General features: G+C 38.0%; 1 protein-coding gene across 9 annotated transcripts in view; it reads right to left on the bottom strand.

The window, feature by feature from the left end:
* The window catches only part of LOC132147934 (trinucleotide repeat-containing gene 6A protein-like), a 56,059-nt gene that overhangs the window by 25,467 nt on the left and 15,974 nt on the right, over positions 1–14,618 (bottom strand). For 2 of the 9 annotated variants that reach the window (XM_059557125.1, XM_059557124.1), the window contains exons 1-3: positions 9,141–9,371; positions 7,518–7,565; positions 3,976–4,065 (exon numbers count right to left, since the gene is read on the bottom strand). The gene's annotated coding sequence lies outside the window, so the exon portion shown is untranslated. Of the gene's footprint in view, positions 1–278; positions 401–3,975; positions 4,066–7,513; positions 7,566–9,140; positions 9,373–14,618 lie in introns of those variants that run through there. The other 7 variants (XM_059557119.1, XM_059557118.1, XM_059557126.1 and 4 more) reach the window with 7 other exon arrangements.

Here is a 14,618-nt window from a genome sequence, read left to right as displayed (position 1 = left end):
TGACCTCACAGTGCAGCAATTCGGATTCACGTAAAAAAAAAGATAAAGAAAAGAAATAAACATTTCAATGGACAGACCACAAGGTGCATGAACAGAGACAATCCCGATCAGGACTAGAACACAGCTATCAAAATGACGAGTATGATAATTATTCATCCCACATCACAGCAGCTGTGAAGATTTGACAAATTCAACAATTTTTACAAAGGAAAGAGACTAGAAGGACTCAAGATACCAAGTAAAACATTTGTAGTGTATTACAAAAGCTGAACCTCTACCTTCAAGTAATACAGGATTAGATCACAGCTTTCTTTTCCCCTCCTCTCCAGGTTTACCAGAAGCCTTCAAAGACATCCAGCTTTGTTCCTTCCCTTCGCATTTCATGAGAAAAAAAAAAATGGAGCGGCATGGTGTCATTTTACTGCTCGAGCTGAAACTCCTGGCAGCTCCTCCTGCTGCCTTTAGCTGGGGCTCTGTGAGGGGGGAGCTTTTTGGGGGCTCTCTTTTATAAAATCTACTTTTTCTACCTAAATATTTTGGCAAAGGAGTTCAAAAGGAAACAAAAGTGTGAAATAATACTTAACCATGCAACAGGTCTGTTTTCTCTTAGGGGCAACTTCCTGTTCAGACAACTTTAACGCGCTTGTTGTGGAATGACAACCGTCAGGAAGTCAGGTGGTCACGTTGCAACAAGCAAGACAACCCTGCAGATCTGTTGCACTGCAATAACCAGTGGTGCATTCAAATGGCAAGCCTGCGTGACTACAAAATTAGAAAAATATGAACACTAGTGGTGCAACTGATCACAAAACTCTCGGTTCGGATCATATTATGGATTTTGTGTCATGGATTGGATCAGCAAAAAAATGAATAACTTTACTAAAAGCTTACTTTTAGTGCTTCTATACCACATCAAAAACTTCTATCTTAACTAATATAGTAATAAAACAAACCACAATTACACAAATTACAAGCAAAGAAGAATACAACATAATACAGTTATAGTCACTCTAAGTATTACGGTACAGAAATATAATAATTAAGTGTAAAATAACAATAGTGCGCACTGCACAAGTTAAAGTTTAATCTTTGTTGAAGCTGTGGTGTTATTTGACTAGCAGACAGAAGCAGGTATTTATTGGCTGCTGTCTCTTTAAAGCAACACTATGTAACTTTTTCTGTGTTCAAAATTTGCAAAATTTATATAATGAGGGAGTACATCATAAATTCATCTTCCAGACCGCCTCTTGTCTTATCCCAAATCACTACGGTACATTTATAATAAGTGTATTTTTTTATGACTGTTGTAGCCTGTTCGGGTCATAAGCGCTGCGGAGTAAGACATGCCTGCGTGAATTGCCATAGACAAACTTGGAGAAGTAGCTCCGGTTAGAATGTTCTTCCACAGAATGCATGCAAAAATGCACGGACCTAATACTGACACGCATCTGGTTTCTTTCTCAGTTCACTTTCACTTAACCAACTATTTTTACTAGAATACTTGCCAAAACTGGTATTTTAACATAACTTTGTGTGCATGTGAAAGAAGAATGAATTCGGTGTTCATGCGCAGTCTCTCTATGTTGAGCACACAGAAAACAGTGCACAAGTTAAAATTTCTTGATGTGTAAATTGGCAAGAAAAAACGTGCAAATGTTAAACTTTCACTCTATGATGGTTATACTTAAGTTAATCCACGAATCATATGCATGCTGAATCGTGGGGCCCGATTTTTCTTGACAATATCACACCCCCCTAATCTGAATGCATCTTTCCAGGAAAACCAAATATACTAATTAATTTCTTTACAGCTGAAATGCAAAAATGACAAAAATGAGAGAGGAAAAAAATAAAAAAAAATAAAACGTACTGTAGTTCGTAGGGAGTGGGAGAACAAAAATTATCCGATTATATTCTGCGATTGTCTTTTCAACTATTATTATTAAAATTGGAATAGATTATGAGCTTCTTTTTTTCCCCCGCAAATGGCACAAGTGCGCGCTAGAGATGTGACGGGCTTCATTGCACAGAATTGTGCTGAGAGACACGTGTGCATTGCTTGACAGTGTGTGCTTCCACCCGCCGTATGCTTAATAAAAAAAAGATTGTTATTTTTGCACAAATTAAATGTGACAATTTATATGAAAATGTAGCCATGTGCAGTAATACTGAAAACTGAGAATGTGGCACATAGTTGATAATGGTAATTGAAATGAATCGTGAAACCAGTGAAGATTCACACCCCTATTTTTAAGACTGCAGTACTTACAGTGATACAGTGATTACAGTGACATACAGTGATTCCAACTATAAACAAAAATCATAGAAACGGCATATTTGGTTAAAATGTAAAGTTATAAAGATGTTTTTTTCACAGAAGAAGAATTAGGAAAAAATGTAGCTCAAGATTAGTTTTGGAATTGGATCGTGACTCCCAGAATCTGAATCAGATCATGAAGTGCCTAAAGATTCCCACCCCTAGTAGTTTGTGCTTGTTCAAACATCAAGGTAAAGCAAGTGGAGTCAAGTTATTAAAAAAAAAAAAAAAAAAGGAACAATAAAAAACACTTTCTTCAACACTCCCGAAAGAACTTGCAGACGTGATATGGTCTGCAATTTGTCTTAAAATTACAAGTATGCACGAACAGGTCTCGACTTGAAATGGCTGTCCGTATTTGGCGTCATATGTCAGACTATTAAATATACTATACTATATTAATGTGTCATAACTATTAAAGCCGACAGGACAAGGCACTATCTCACTAAGGCCCTATAGTATTTTTAAGTGGTTTTTATAGCCTCTGAGAAAATGCAGAACACCTTTGCCAGTGGCTCTTCCTCACAAGTGAATTTTGTCTGTATTCTGTATGGTCATTGCTAAAAAACAGCTAGGTGGTTTAGTCAACAAACTAAACCTGTCGCAAAACACAGATGCAACAAATCATTTCTTCAAGGGTTTTCCATTGTATGACCCTAAGGTTTTACTCATTATTAAAAAATAAAAATAAAAAAAGACCATGACAAACTTTTCCCTTTTCATAGACCAAGCTGTTAGAAATAAAAAGGTGAAAGGAACAACTTAAAGGTAGACTGGGACGTGTTTCAAAATTTTACATGAGGACTAATTGGTTTCCAGCTGATTTTATTTGTATGAACTGAAGTGATTAAGGAACAAATGCAAGTGTAAGTGCATGTTCATTATCTAGCCAAAATAAAAAGAAGCAAAACATTTTTATGCACACAGCATCCAATAGGATAGAGTCATATTTATTGCTTAAGTATGCCTCAGTATCATGAAGACGACATAAGGACATCTGGGCAAACAGATAAGTAAAAAGTCACCCAGGGTAACCAGGGAGGGGTGGGTACTGGAAACATGATTCTTGGATATTCGCTTTGCGAATATCTGAGCAGCAGATACCAAATGAAGCCAATGCAGTATTTACGTCACAATACTTTTGAGGTCTTTTCCCTTATCAAAGAAACTTTTTAAAAAGGGTTTAATGCAACCTATTTGATTAAATTCCATTTTGTCCACAAATTATTTTAATTTGACAATATGTTTTATCAAATTTAACAGACACCCCTTCAAACTCTTTTCCAAGGACAGAGTTTAGTCACTGAACCGAATGCCAGTCACACCGCTGGGTTTAGCCTTAAGCTACTGTGAGTGCGAAGACAAGGTCAAGAGATAAAGACCTGAGCTATCAGCCTTTCCACATCACTCGGTGGAAAAATGCTACACCCACTGACAAGTTTCTACCATCTGCCTTGGTCTGCATAAATGGCAAAGTATGGTCACTTAAGATAAGATGGCTTTGCTATTCTTTCCTAATCAGAAGTAAACACAGATAATGCAATTTCATTTATGAACATGCCACGGTAGTTCATGCAGTGACAATACACGGAGGCCGAAATAACTACTAAAAATGCTATTGGCCATTTTCAGTCCCACAAACAGACAATAATTCCTACCTTTATACCAGCCCCTTCTTCCTTATCGTCATTCCAATGAGCTCTAAACTTTCCTCCATCCACTCTCCATCCGTGTTTCGAATGATTTCCCTGAAAACGAAAGGATCAAATGGGAGATAAGATTTGATAACTTGGCTTAATCTTTAGCGACTCTAACAGTTACCCACAGCTACATCTCCAAATAAATGATGCAGCAACGCATTTAGTTAAAGGGAGAAAGCTTCTGGTAATCTCCTTAACGGATTACACTGGGAAATTACTCTTCTATAAACAGACAACTATCTCTGTGGGTCAAACCGGCAATAGCTTTTTCCCTGGCTACCAACACTAGTTCTGCACAATGATTTGCTAATTTATGTAAGATCCACAATGTTTATGTAGTAAGTGAGCTTAATGAGTTCAGCAACAGTAAATTTTTCTGCCTGTGTGACTTAATTTTGTGAACGGTTGCACTGGCGTTGTTCAACTCACAAGCGCTGCCATTTTTGTTGCATATGAGAAACATCAAACGGCAAACTAAAAGCATAACGAAAATGCGCTACTTGTTTAAACTGCGCCGCACTTGGAGTGTAGAGCCTAGTTTATACCCGCCGCATCAGCACGAACACGAATCTGTATGCAAGCACTGTCACCGACAGCAAGTTTAGTTTTACTTTGTTTTATCGTCGCAGTTTACCTCACGTTATACTTTTTTTTGTGCACACACTAGGGTAAAGTATATTTCTCTTTTTACATGTATGTGCAGGTTGCACATACGCAATGAATTTGTTTTGCGGTAATCAGCCACAAGGTGGCAACACTGTCCCAGGCCGTTGTTTCACAGTAGAAAATGGATTTAAAGTGACAAATTCAATAAAATAGTGGAGACTGTAGCAACAACAAAAGCTCACACTGACAAGTGCTTGTGAGCGAGAGGTTGAGATAGCTCAGCTTTGGTTTAAAACAGTAAACACAATATTATCGGCCATAACATACAGGGAAAAACAGACCAGACACTGGAAATGGATGAAGCTTTCTAGAGCACGTGACAACTGAGTTTGTGCACAACATCAAATGGAGTATACACTAACATACGAGTACAAAATGGAGTATACTTTGGGCTTAAGTGTACAGTCAAAATGTAGCCTTTCAAAGGGTACTACATTTGACCATTTGCAGGAACACAGGTGGGTGACATGAACTCAGTTTCATCTTTGTCCAGTGTGGGCACTTACTTCTGAAGTTACGACTGATAAAATAGTCTTTGTACATAAATACAGGGTTTCAGACACCACAGTCTGTAGGAAGAGTCGATCATCAGTTATTTTTTTACAGTTATGGTTACAAACACTATCCTCGTCTCTACACATGTATTTTGAGTGTGATTCATTGGCCAAAAAATAACGAATGTCATGGATGAATTTAACTGATAGCATTATTATTTAATTTAAAAAAATTCTATAGTGATAATATCGTCACTGTGAATTATTTGGGTCACAATATTAATGTATTGGAAATTTTATATCACGACAGCCCTATTTGGAATAATGGGCACCAATGAATCATTCACAATAAGATCAGAAATACACATTATGAAAATAAACTGCACTTTGATTTCACATTGCCATGGGTTTACTGGCACACACACACACACACACAAAAGTCTTGACCAAACATGACAGCTAAAACAACTGACTCAAAGAGAGAGCAATAATAATGGAGACTTCCCTCGTACTGATAGAGCAGCTTGGTGAGAAGGGCAGTTACCAACAGTAGGGGGAGAGAAGTACACTGACTCCTGTTTCAACAACTGGGGGTTCCTTCAAGCTCATAAAATAAAAGCCCATAGCATCACAAATACCTGAGAGGGCTAAACAAAAATCTGACGTGAAGATAGAATATAGCCAATTCCAGGGGCTAAAGTCAGCCTATCAAGATTGAGCTTGGGGCCTCACAGGCCTGCCCCTCCCCCAGGAACAACCTCTTCTCCTTAAAGTGTTTAACCAGATGGCCATGTCAACAACAGAAGCCTCCCATACACAAACACAAAGACAGGGGCATCTGTTTATGAAGCGCCAACATAAGCACAGCTGAAAGATGACCAGTCAAAATTTCACTACAAGATTTTAAACAAATTTATAAAAAAAAAAAAAAATCTACATAAAAATAATTCTACATAACTGCTCTGGCCAGGGCTGCACAATTAATCAAAGTTAAACCGAAAACATGATACGGCTTAATGCGATTGTCAAATCATAGCACAGGCTGCAACTGAACGGTTTCAGAGTGAAGCGAGGCACTGTGTTCATTTACACACAAGCAGCTCATGATCCAGCGGTTTCAGAGTTTCAGAGCAGCTCGATTCAAAGTAATTGCTGCTCCACTTGTCTCTGCAATGTGCTCTTTTGGGTCGTTTCTAACGTGCATTTGTGAACAACATGCAAACCATCTTTGATATAAATGCATCTTTCCAAACTCTAAATGACAAACATTCATAAACCAGCAGTTGTCAACAGAAGAGAAGTTTTAGGAGCTCCTTGCAGTTTTCCGCCAAACCAAAAGCTTGATTGGTCTAACACCTGAAACTGAATTAAGACAGCCATAAACATAAGAAATACAATTTTACAGTTGTACTGTAAACTATAATTCTAAAATACTTGGTTTCTTATTTTACAGTGAAATCTCACAATAGTAATTTCCTATTTTGTATCTTGTAATTATTCTATTTACTGGTACTTATTATAGTCGATATAAGATACAGCAAACCTGTAACTTTAACGCAGTCTTTATCAGAAAAATCGCGATTCGATTTTCCCCCCCAAATTGTGCAACCCTAGATCTGAGTCACTAATATGATCAGACGAAACTTGGCTTTTCTCATTATGCGTCAACAGAGGAAAAGCACTGTGATCATATTTCAAGAAACAAGAATAAGAAAAAATGGTTTAAATGCTAGAAATTCAACACAATACGAGATCAAACTGTGAGAGCAAATGTGTTATGATCTAGTCCCTGGCACTGTTAGGTGCGGACGTGATTATGACCATACAGGGGCAATGTTCATTTCCCTGATAAGAAAAACTCAAAAGCTGTCTATGATTAACTTGGAGTTAAAAGCATGCCGGTTAAGCAATATACATACAGATGCTTCTCTGCATCACAACAAGACAAAAACAAATCAAACTGAAAGTATTCTAGATGTAGATCAGACGTTTTTATCTGGTACATATTAAAATGACAACAATCTCCTGCAGCTATAAACAGTGGAGGCAAAGGTTTGTGACTCATGACTGCAATACAGTAGCGTCACAAAGCGCTACACAAACACTGTTTTTGTTGAAGATTTTAAAACAGCAAAGCTTACTCAGCACTGGGAACCCCTTTAATTCAAACGGAACTGCATTTGCTTACACCAGCAGCCGCTGCTTTGACCCGGCTTTGTTAGTTGCTGCCCAGAGTAGCCATGAATAGGAAAAGCCCAGAAGGACGCAAGCTTCGGAAAAAGCAAGCGCTCCATCCACACAACTGAAAATGACTACAGAGAGAAGAGCGCACTTACTCACCTGTGTTGCTTCTCTTCAATGTCTTTGGTGGCAATAGCATCCAATTCTCTGCAAGGAAATAAACACAGATCTTAAATTAAGAATTTGACATTGACTTTTCCATCTCTAGTACACAAGAGTTGACAAAACCAATAGCTATTACAAAAAAAACATTTAAGAGAATCAAAATGGATCTGGTTAAAAGTTTAATTCTTGGACAGATGGCTACATATTGTGTGAACAACACAGAAGTGTGCAATGACAAGGCAAGAATTTTTGCACCTTACAGTCTAGGAAAATAATTAATATCCTTTCTAAAATGCTCAGTTTCATTACTGGTGAAACAGCAACTACACAAGTAGGCTAATGCAAGTGCCACATACTTGTGTGATATGCCCAATGGCAACCACAAACATCCTATCACATCTCACACCACTAACATGAAACCAAAATCAACTCTCGCCCATATTTACACAGTGATGGACGGACACACTTCTAATTGTAAATCACAGAGTAATCAGGCATGAACAGCAAAGCAGCAGACTATAATTTTCAACCAGACTTCATTCTTTGCAAAAAGTGGTTAATATAGAAAAATACTTCTTAAAAATATAACCTGTGACTCGCTTTAACATGAGGTATATAGTTTATTTAGTCGGTTAAAGGCGGAGAGCAGCGACCCCTCCTCCTCCCCCCACCGCTGGCTTCAGCTGCTGCTAACGGGGCAAACCAGCAACCTTGACCTGCCCTTACAAAACATTACAACGTAACGCACTCAAAACATGTTTCTACTCTCTCAGAGAGCGACTACGTGACGGCTATTTTCTTTACTCTGGTCTGGGGGAAGGAAACTGCTTTTTCTGTGGCGTTTTTCATCGGTGTAAGCTAACGTTACCGCGACGTTACACACGAAATGAACATTATAAATACACAGCGTTTAACGCTCCGCACTCCGCGAAGTTATTAAAACGGATAAAGCGTTTATAACGAAAGAAACTGGTTATCAAATTATTAAATCTAATGTTCGTGAATGTGCGCAATTCAGGAGCCGTGCTAAGTGTGCTAACAAACCAACTGGCTACTAAAGCCTGCGTCTTTTAACAGCTTAACGAATCGAACACGATTTTATTAACGCTCACTTTAGCAGACAGCGACACAAATTGTATTTTGGTTGAGTTATTATGGATCAAATGCTGCTGGTAGCAATCAGAAAGCGTGTCGACGTCGAGAAAAGTCAATTAAAATTAAAATTAAATCAACATATTTTCAAAATACACGAGAGGAAACGGTCCCAAAAAGAATTTAGCCTCGCGTTTAAAAGCGGTGCATTCATAAAGTCTACTTTTATATTTGTAAACGTGTTAGTAACGACACACTTAGACTGCAATGTCACTTCGATGCCATTATGTGAAAGCAGGAGATCAGTGTTCAAGAAATGTAACGTTACTACACAAAGATGCATTTAGATTTCTAGACATAATGCAGAGAGCAGACACTATTTATAAAACAATCACATTGTTTGACTATCATGCAAACATAGTAAAACATTCATCCAGTGCGGAGTTTAGCTTAGATATCGCAGATACGCTGCTAGATATTTTATATGGATCACCAACATTCACACGAACAAACCGCTAAACTCACCTCTTGTAGTTTAAAGTGCAGCAGAGATGAAATGAAAGCAAATGATAAGGCTATAGAAATTCAACACAATTGCAGAGTCTAAGAGGGGAAACATTTGTCCTGCTCGATCGCCATTTTCTTCTCTCGCGTTGATGCATTCATCCCTAACTGCAGGAAGAGCTCAAGCGCCGCTCTCAGAGCACTTCCTCCAAAGCTACACACTCGCCTCCAAAATGGTGGCCACAGCGAGGCCGTGTTTCAAAAACAAGTGAGCCGTCTAGCTAGACTGCACTTTTGGGCTTCGCGGACACGTGAGGTATTTTTGGACATGTAGGGAATTCTAAAGGAACTGACAAGTAAAGTTCTAAAACAGGTATGATGAGTGACGCGTGAGATTAACTCATTTAAAAGACCCAAAATGATGTCTAGGTAGGCAGCTAACTCGGCTTTGAAACGCAGCCAGAGCTGACGGTTAACCGAGCCTCGTCTTGGTGGCTTTGCCGTTTCACTAATATTCGATGTGTTTTGCCAACGATATCAATTAAAAGTTTGGAGGAAAAAATAATTGGGTTATAATGTGAAAATTATTATATTACATGGAAAAAAAACAGACCAAGCGAATAGGAATGGACAAATAATCCGGAATAGTGCCATCAATTAATATTTCATCCAAACGGATGGGAATTTTAACATTTACAGACAGTTTAAGAAAATAAGATTGTCATGCTGAAACCAGCATAAATTTTAAGGACAATGGGGTAAAAATAATCACAATATATAATAAAAGTAAATATTCAGGCCATGTTTAAGCAATTGGTTGTGTCACAAACAAAAAGTCAAATACTGAATTAGCTTTTTAGAAAAAAAAAGTTTCACTCTATTAAATCTAATGTACTCATGAAATGTGTTTATCAGAATGCATCTTTCAATTAAGTTTTTAATGGATGGCATATATAAAAAAAAAACATTTCATAAATTATACATTGTACATGAGTAGTTTGATGTTCTTATTGTCTGAATATGTTGTATTGAGGAACTTTTCTGTGAATAAACTGAGCTGAAACTACCAAGACAAAACAGATTCCTCATTGTTCAGTTGTTTGTTTACAGTGAATACCTTCACCATTACGAAATTCTCTTTCAGCACAAGGCAAAAACACCAACCAAGTGCAAAACCTAAATAAATCTACAACAATATAGACACAGACCAGCTTTTAGTCTGGAATTTGCCTGCGTTTTCACTTTGAAGACAAAGCAGCGGCACACAGTTGAAAACGGCTCGGCTGTGCTGTCCGTTCGAAGCGCTCATTCTGCCTCGCTAGGCAGGAACCACACCGATTGAGCCACTTTCAAACAGAAAACAACCCAAACTTGATCTGAGATTTTACATAACATTTTAATTTGAGTATCATTGCACAAAAGTAGGATACTAAAAATACACGAGCAGGTAGAGCCACATTCCATTGAGTTCAGCACAGATTTTAGTAAGATGTTGTTACAAAACAATGTCAACAATCACTTGTATGAAACCACAGGAGAATAGGCCCTTTGCAATCTCAAACAATATTAAATCATTCACTTTTACATTGTCTAAATATAAAGCTCTTTAATAGGGTTATATGTCTTTTGAAACCGAGGATAACTTTTTATTGTCTTTCCAAATTATTATGTGAGTCATATTTCGTCCGTATCATTACAGATGTCTTAAAATAAGAAAGTAACTTTGTATGGTGCTCGGAACAGCTCAGGCCTCGGCAACTGCGGTACAGAGAATGAATTTTGTATGAGGCATGAATATTGATGATCAGTGGAGGTCCGGGGCCAGCTGCTTGTGAGTGAGCTAGCTGCAGTAGGACAGGGGTCAGTTTGGTCAGGCCAGTGGGCTGCTCTCCCCCCTCCCGGACCGATGAGAGCAAGGGGAGCCTGGGAACGCGGGCAGATGCATTGTGCTCGGGCAGACAGGGCAGGAGGAGGGGAACAGCTTTGCATGACAAATACACGGCTGGCTTTGGCTCTCAGAGACTCGCTTTCAAACTCACTTTATAGTGAGGTCTGTTGCGCTGGTGTTATATTTCAAAATGGTCTAAATATACACTACATTTCAATCAATAAAACTTGCAAGTTGGCAAAATTTGCTAAAAAAAATATGCTCATGCAGACGTGACATGTCACTTGCGTTATTTGCCTTCCCCTCTTTCATCTTTACCTCTGTCCCCCTAATCCTCATTATTCTCTGGTCCCCAGATGTACCAAGAGTCTCAACAACAAGGGCGCTATTTTTCATTTGCTCTCGCCCAATTCCTCCACTACCCCATCATTATATTCAATCTCTATCTGTCTCTCACCCATCCCCCAAGAGTCACTCTCTCAGACAGGGTGCCAGCTGTGAAAGGGATTTGGCGGAGCTGAATTACACTCCGCATCCAACCAATTACCTGTCCGACCGTTCGCAGGTCAGCCTGCACTGCTGCTTCCAGGCTCGATTTATCTATCAGACCACTATTCTGCAAGGCATTTATCATTTTCACACAGCCATGAGCCCTGTCATTTATAAATGTTAATATACACCACTGCCTCATCCACTGTTCAACCTTGAGAGTAAGAGTCCATTTTTTGCTGTGTTGTGCTAGTTTATGGAAACAGTCTGCGTCATGTACGTAGATCGTTCATGTAGCTTGGTTTACATATGTTTTTAAAATAAGTCTCTTATGCTCACCAAGGCTGCATTTGCTGAACAAAAAATGCAGTAAAAATAGCAATATTATGAAATATTATTTAAAAAAATGTACAACTGTTCTGTATGTTAATGTTTTTTTTTTGTGTAATGGCAAATATATTTTCAGCATCATTACTCCAGTCTTCAGTGTCACTTGATCCTTCAGAAATTATTCTCATATGCTGATTTGCTGCTCAAGAAACAATTCTTATTATTATTATTATCCACATTGAAAACAATTGTGCTGCTTAATATTTCTGTGGAAATCTTTCTTCTTTTTTTCAGGATTCTTTGATGAATAGAAATGAGAAAACGTTACCTTTACCCCAAGTAATTTTTCAATTTAATGAATCCTTGCTGATTAATTTCTTTCAGAAAAATCTTACTGACCCCAAACTTTTGAAAGACAATATTTTTATCTATTTTGTATAAAAATTGCATAAAATAGCACTATATTCATATACAAGTATTCAGACAGCAATGGAATCCGATTTCAATATCATGGTAAAACTTAGAATTTCACTTTAAAATGTTTTATCAGAGAAAGGTAACTCATATATAGTAACATCTAAGACTATGTTAAAATAATAAAAAATAAAAAACCTTGCCGATTTGATTAACACTGCAAAATATATTTTTGGAGCTGCACGCTTTAACCTTCACATATTTATTTCTGGTGATCTCTTTCTTCACAGCTTGACTTGTTTCAGAGCCAGTCACGTAAAAGCAATATAAAGATGCAAATGACGCTCGGAAGAGCGATCTTATTGTCATTCATGTATGCATGTAGTATATATTTTAGATGGAAGCTTTTTCACCTAGAGCTGCTACAGCTCCAGTCAAAAACTTTGCTCTGGTCCAAATGAGACTCATTTGCATGTGCTCATCCCACCCTCATCTCAATAATCCACACCTATCTGTGTAATGTGAGTTTAGACTTGTGAAGCCCTCTAGACGAGACACACTATGCTTTCACTCTTCTGTATGGAGAAAAGTACAGAAGTGTATGAATTTTAAAAATAAATGTCACATGTACTTCAAAGATCACGTCACTTCAACTAAAAGTAAAGCCTGGAACCCTGAAGCATAATAATAAAATCCTCAAATTCAAGGAAGCATCTTTCATGGAAACAATTTCCATGCCTAAAGGTGACTTTTTTGCTTTTGTAGATTTGCTAATCTGATCTGACTTGGGTCAAATCATATCCATAACATAGATGGACACCATTGTGGCCGACATTGTTCCGTCTCACTGGGGGGTGTTTCTGTAAGCAGGGGTAAAGAAGGCCTCTCCCAATGATACAAAATAGGCCTTAAAATGAACACACACCATGACCAAATCCACTACAGTAAATAGAAACTTTGACCTGGTCCCTTATAAGTTACAGCCCCACTCCCCTGTCCATGAATAGTTTTTATCCCCTATAGCAGCAGTCAGTAGTCAGTGATGAATGGACTACAATATGCAGAAAGAACAAGGTATTGTACAGCCTAAAAAACAAGAAACAAAACTGCCAATAGAAGGGGAACATTCCAACTACTCACTCCATTTCTCCATCCCACTACAAAGGAAGTTGAGCCAGGTAAATACCTGCTCCTCCCCATGTGATATGACTACCCAGAAGTGACAACATTTCAAAATAAAAGATGTTTTGTCCAGCAGCAAAGCTGGTCACCTGCATGTATTTGTGTTTTGGATCCTCGTATCCCAGAGAAGGTCTTCAGACCAGCTCCAAACCAGCAGAGACCACCACAAACCATCCGGAAACAGCTTTAAAATTCATGCCAGTCCAAAATGAGTAAACATTTACTGCAAGAGCAACTAGCTGGAATGTTTCTGACGAGTGCATGTTAACCAAAAGCATTAGTTGAACTGTTTTAACTGTCAAAACTGCATATGTTTACTGAAATAAACCACAAACTATTTGAAAAAAATCTGCTTACCTGATTTTCACGACTTATTGCCAAACATCAGTTTGAGACTTACTAGATCTACTATGTCAGCTCCAATTCAAAGATAAGAACTGACAAGAAGGAAATATACCTGGCCAATGACTGGAGAGATGAGTGGAGCTCATTGGGTGCCCTAATGATGCCTTGCTCTCCCAGGGCTCTTCAGATAGAGGTCTGCAGCCCTCACGCCAGCTCTAATGAGCAGACTGCTCATCTTCCATTGCCATCTATCATACTTTCCGGCGGGGAAAAAAACTGCCTGCTCTCATCACCAACCACACATGAAGGATACCTGGCCACTTTAAAAGCATTTCTTTATCTTGCCACTTCACACACAGAGAGAAAACGGCCGCTTTCACCTGAATTCTTTTGACTCTGAACAGTGAACACAAATAGCAGCCAAAAGGTAAATGTAAAAATAGCAGTAATACAGCATCTGTGGTTACCAGAAATTTGACATAAAAATATGACGGAAATTTTTAAGGTAACAGGAAATGGCATATTAGTGCATGTGCATTTTACAACAACTGTAAACTGAAAAAAAGGTGTAATAATTTTTATTTTTTTTAAATTGCTGGTAAATTTCACAATGACAAAGAAACATTAAATAACACTGATTTAATCATGAAATTTTGAGGCAGGCAAATAGTAACAAATAGTATTTTCTCGTAAAACATCCTTCAGTAATCTTTGTTTTATTCACACCTTTCGAAAAAAAACATTGTACAGTGTATATTTTATTGCATGATTTAATGTTCATATCTCAGTCTCAATCTGCTTTCTACTTTAAAATGTACTGATAACCACCATAAAAGCAGTATAAATATAAA

Source organism: Carassius carassius, chromosome 1 (assembly GCF_963082965.1).
Source record: "Carassius carassius chromosome 1, fCarCar2.1, whole genome shotgun sequence".
NCBI lineage: Eukaryota > Metazoa > Chordata > Actinopteri > Cypriniformes > Cyprinidae > Carassius > Carassius carassius.
The sequence above is the reverse complement of the archived record's forward strand: the minus strand, read 5'-3'. Positions and strand labels throughout refer to the sequence as shown.